We start from the raw sequence: 5846 nt of genomic DNA, 5'->3' as shown, positions 1-5846 counted from the left end.
CTTCCAGTGTGTGTGTTTGCTCTGCATCTGACAGGGAGGAACATTTTCTTCTCTTACATTGCAAGTTGGCTCAGCTCTAATAGTTTAAATTTGATAGTCTCTCCACTTCTGGTGGTTTCAAATACTGCTGGCCAGTAATAAGTTACAAGTTCTTGCATTACTGTAGTGCAGTTGTAACAAGTTTGGCTCAGAATGCGTCAGCTGGATGAAAGTGAGTAAAAGGTCACATATAAAAAACATAGCCAACTTGAATGGCAGACTTGGTCATTTGCTCTAGCTGGGCTCTCTACACTTTACCTACTGCTTACAAGAGGATGGGAAGGAGCAATGTTTCTACAAGGTTTTCACTTTACTGAACTTTCCTTGAAAAGGAAGATGAGTTGAGATCAAACTGAAGATGGAAGTCAGTTCATAGTTAGTTTTCAGTGCAAGCAAGCAAGTCATATCTAACGTGTGCGCAGCGCAAAAAAAAAATAGTTCCCTTAGTAATGTAAAAGGAACCCGTTTGGAAACAAACAACAGAACTATATGATATTTGGGTAACTCCACATACCTAGAAATATATTTAACAAGTTAAGAATGGCATGTATCATTTTGTGTTCTTGAACCCTGTGAAGCTTTGACAGGCTCTAAAATGCTACAGTATCTTACCTGCCATGACGACTTGGACTTGGGCAGGGTTTGATTCCTGCAATCTAGGAATAAATGTGAATTTTATATCTGAAGAATTGTCCATTAGTGAATCATTTGACAGAACAGCATTGGTGCCTCTCATTTTTTTTATTTTTCGTGTTATACAACTTGTGTTAATGTAAATAAATTGTTAATTTTGTTTTGCTAAAGACTGAGCCCAAGAACAGCCATGGATAGTAATACTCTGGACAGTTGCAAAGGGAGGGAATGAGAGAATTGTAACAACTGTACATAGTTTGCTTTATACTAAAAAAAGACCCAATTTGTGTATATACAATCAAACTGTGCAACCCTTGTTGCAAACATTCAAGATCAGTCCGGGTTCTAACACCTGCAGTCAAACATTCCACAGGGTTCTAAGAACACCAGAATGGGTCTGTTGGCTTTAATTAAAAAAATTCTGCATGGCTACTATTCTTTATGCTCCCTCTCTAAAGCTCCTGGACATTTTTTTGCTGCAGAGTCAACTGTTTCTAGAGCATTGTACAAGTTGGGCAGCTTAGCAGTGGCTATTACAGGACTACGTTCTGGAGTCACCTAGTGGGAGTGAGTTGCATTAGTCTCACATTTTCCACCCTCCATCTTTCCAAGATGCTGGGTGCCCCTTGTATGATGTTGCTCAAGACGTTGTGTAGCTTCAGAGGCTAAATCCGTACACATTGCCTCTCAGATCAATGGCTTCCTTTTCTATAAGTTGTTTGTACGTGTGGTGATCACTGGAATCTGTTCTGGTAGCTTTAAATATTGGCTGCATATTACTAGCAGCTGTCAAACCTTATTTTCAAGTGTGGTCAGTTGAGATCCAGAAGGCATTTAGTTGTGCTGCTAGTCCATGTAGTACAGTGATTACTCTAAAGCCGTTCTTAGAAACATGTTAAGATGTTTGTGTTGCACTTTAACTGTTTTTTAAGGTGAGCATTAGTATCACTCCACCCCAACATGCTGTTTGTAGATAATATTTAAAAGCCCCCTGGCACACACTCATGCTCTCCTGTGGAATCTTTAGGGAGCTGTTGAAAGCTCTGTCTTGTTCTCAGTGCTACATGCTGATGGTCCTAAAGCTTTGCTGCTCTTTCCCGGTGGCTAAGGGGGCCAGCCTGTTAGAGCAGAACCTCTATATTTTTGGTCTTGATTCCCTCCTTTCATTGAAGGATTTGGCTGCCTTACCACTGGAAGGAAGCTGGGATGGGATTGATGCTTTTTGGCTTGTTGGGTCCCAGAAGAGGGCTGGAGGCTTGAGCTGAAATAAGAGCAGAGGCTAAGTGACCCATATGTTCTCATTGAAAAGCTAATTGAATCTTTCCCCTTCTATTCCAGACCCTGGCTCTTTAACTCCCTTCTGCTTGCACTCTCTCATCAGAGACCTGCCGAGGCCACTCCCCCAAGCCAAAGGATGGGGGGGGGGTCACTTTCAGGGAAGAACCTTGTCCATCCCATGCCTACTGCTATCTAAAACCTATCTAGAGAGAGAGGGCCTTGGCCAAGTTTATACCCCAGAGGCTGGGGTTTCCCTCCTTTATGTAATCCCAAATATAGCCAGGGGCCATGGCAGCCCTTACCTCCCTCTCTCAATAAGGTCTTCTGGGGTGGAGGAAAAGCCCCTTTGCCTTGCCCAAGAGCAGGTAGCTGAACCCCTTCTCCCTCCTTCCCCACCCTCCCCCAGCTGGGGAAGTAGGAGGGAAGGTGACAGGCTGAATTTGGGTAAACCTACTGGCATAGAGAGGTGACTGGAGGCAGTGCATCACAACAACCACCTGCTTCTTGCCTTCTAAGCTAAGGAGTTGTTTAGAGGAGCACTGCCCTAAGGGCTGAGTTAATGTCTTAGCCCTTGCAGCTTCCAGTACCACCTCACTCTCCATCTCCTCTGCCTGCAGCTGCACCATTCCCAAGGTAGTCACTTCCTTTCATAGCCACTGCCACTTGTGTGTGTGAGGGGAGGGGGGAGGGGGAGAGAGAGCGCACGCGCACTCCTCTCCCTGGCCAAGGGCCTCCTGGTCCCCAAGAGAAGCATCAGGTGTACAACAGAGGGGGAAGTTCTGACTTTGCGATGGGGAAAAAGCAAAAATTCCTATGAATGGGAGGAAAGACACTTTACTCATCATGTGCACCAGAACTCAGCAATTCACTGCAAAAATAAGCAAGAGACAAATTCTGCTTTCCTTCACAATTTTGTTGTCAATAGTATAGCGTAGGTTTATGTGAGAATGGAACTTGTCCCTTTAAATAGTTTTGTACACTAAACCTAGTGAGTTGCTGAATTATAGAGTGCAAACATGGTAATGTGGCATTGAGAGTGCCGTTCTCTCATCTAAGCACCTTTTCTGAATATTGCAATGCAGATATAAACATAATTATCAGGTGTGAGGCCTTGGCCGTATTAAAATATGGAGAATATAGCAAAGTAAACACTTGTAGAGTTCCTTACATTAAATACAAGAAACCCAAATCAGCATAATAAATGTAAGTCAATTTACAATTAGTTGCAAAACTTTTAATTTGAGCCTTAAATGTGCATACAGTCACGTTGCTTTAAGGTGGACAGACACTTGCCAACCAGCCATCATGGTATCTTCAAACGTTACAGCTGTGAGAGGCAAGGAGACTTCTCTGAGAGTGTCGAAACAGGCAAATAAAATATTTCTTCCTTTTTAAAAGGATTAAGAAGGTCACAACACACCAAATAAAATCCCAAACCCAAGTTAGAGGTAGATATTCACTGTGGAGAAGGAAGTTGGTTGGATAAAAGGGAGAAAGCTATAGTCTTCTATTTATTGCCCAACTGGAATCTCCTCTTCCTCTTTGAATGTAGGGGACTCTGGAATGTTGTCTAATTAAATTCACTGATTAGGATCAGAGATGCTACCTGAAGATTCTTCTAAAAGCAGCCATAGGTATCCGTGTTAGCTGTAGAATTTTGGATATGCTTTAACCTCTCAGAAGTACCTTGAGATGGGCATCTCCAAACCCAGTTAAATATGTTGTGGTTCTGCAGTTAGACACAGTATCAAATTATTTGCTTGGGGGAGGAGAATCGGTACTCACCTTCAGTACAGTGAATATTATGAGTGTTCTGCCTTTGTTACTGTGCACCAGTGGTACCCAACTTTTTCAGCTTGATGGTCAAATGTATTATTTCAGAAAGACCAGGGGGCCATAATTAATACTTGGGGATATATTTTCTGCCCAGTTCTGTTCCCTTTGCTCCTTCCAGCTGGTCTAGAGGGAGCAGGAAACATTACATATGCTGTGAAAATACTCCATAGCGACAGGGTCTGGGGAGAAGACATTTCAGGATTTGCCTAGCTCTCGAAGTGATGGATCCTACTCCTCCATTAAAGCTGTCAAGAACTTTCTGTTTTACAGGGTCAGTATGTCAGTGTCTCACTGCTTTTTCAGACCCTGTGTTTGTAAACAAGCCATAGAGAATTTGAACCAAATTTCATATTCTAGTTAATATATGTATGCAATGATCTCCAGTGTGTATTTTGTTTGTATGTTGTTTTTTAAGGAAACTGGGAAACAACAGGAACACTGGAAAAGCTTTTTTTCCCCACACAAAGCACATTTGCTACCCCTTGCTCTTGCCTGAGCAATGACACTGTAACATCACAGCTATTGAGCCACTCACCTCCTTCCAGCTCATTTGCATATTTGGGGAGAGTTGCAACTAATTTTCTTCAGACGACCATAACGTTTTTACAAAGAAGAATCCCAGGAGGAGCTGTGATGAAAGCCGGCTGGGTTTGGATAAGCTCCTGCTGTGCTCCGTTGGGTTTAGACTCTGGTAAGTTACTGTGTTTCTTTTCAAAGGGGAATTGTTTGCTTCTTTCCCCCAAAAGGGTTAATGAACATAAGGTGTAGAACTGCAGCTCCTTTTCATGCATATTGTTTAGATGCTGCTTACAAATTAGGGGCTAGGACTTTCTGAATATTTACCTTAAAAAAAGGGGGGGGACTTGTGCATGAGTCCCTATTCAGTTTTCTATTACACAATTATTTAAAAATGTCATTTAGAAGTTGCAGTAAAACCTACCTATTTTTTTCTCCAGCACCATGAAACCAATGTGGAGGTGCTTTATTATTTAAATAGCGCGCACATAGACTTTTTTGGGAAAACTATAAGGAAATTTGGAAACAAAAAACTTCATTTAACATTAGTTACAGTTGCTATGATCAATGCACTATACCATTTTAAAAAAAAGGAATATAACATTAAGGATATAAAGGTTGCAAAGTCAAGCAAATTAGGAAATGCCAGAATGAATGTTGCCTATGCAAACTTCGTTCTCCCCCCTTCCCACACCTTGCTTGTATTCATTATGATACAATCTTTAATTAGATGATCCCATCTCATTTTTTACAAAGGAACACTGGTTCATTCAGTGCACAAGATCAATCTGTGCTGAGAATGAATCAAGATTTTGTAGTGAAGGCCATTGTACATAAGGTTCTTGCCTCATTTGCTGCAGAAGTTGGAGCGTTCGTAATGAATGAGACAGGACTGCAGGGAGAAAAACGATGGTCTCATGGTTAGGGCACTTAAATGCCACCCTGGAGATTTGGATTCTGTCCCTACCTCTGCCTCTGAGTTCCAATGTGATATTGGGTAAATCACTTATGCCATACTTTTCACAGGTAGTCACTTCTGCATGTAATTAAAGGATGCATCATAATGCATACTCACAACAGAGCCGAATTAAAGTTGCATAGGCAACGTTCATTCTGCTATTTTCTAACTTGGGAGTGCTTGACTTTGCAACCTTTTAATCTTTTTTAATTCTTATTTCCTATTTTTTATGGTTTAGTTTATTAATGAGCACAACCTTAAACATTTTTTAAAAAGCTTTTTCTTTGTAAATTCATACTGAGTGCAATTCCAAAGTTTCTGATATTTTTATCCTACCAAGAAAGCTGGCTTCTCTGTCTCCCCCTTATGACTAGAAAACTAGTATTGTAGAGATGGGAAGCCTCAGCCTCCCCAAGCAGAAGAGGGATTAGTCTACTATATTTTGTGATTTGGCTGCCGTGGAAAAGCTGGCATGCAAAAAAATTAACAGACTGAACATCGGAAAAACATATGAGATTAAATCTTAGCCCCTCTGAAGTCAATGGGTATTTTGCCAGGATTTCACCCATGCTCTTTATTCCTTGAC

This window comes from Emydura macquarii, unplaced genomic scaffold, assembly GCF_026122565.2.
Source record: "Emydura macquarii macquarii isolate MOO-44397 ecotype Brisbane River unplaced genomic scaffold, CSIRO-AGI_Emac_v2 contig_1146, whole genome shotgun sequence".
NCBI classification, from domain to species: Eukaryota; Metazoa; Chordata; order Testudines; family Chelidae; genus Emydura; species Emydura macquarii.
This window is presented reverse-complemented; position numbering follows the sequence as displayed.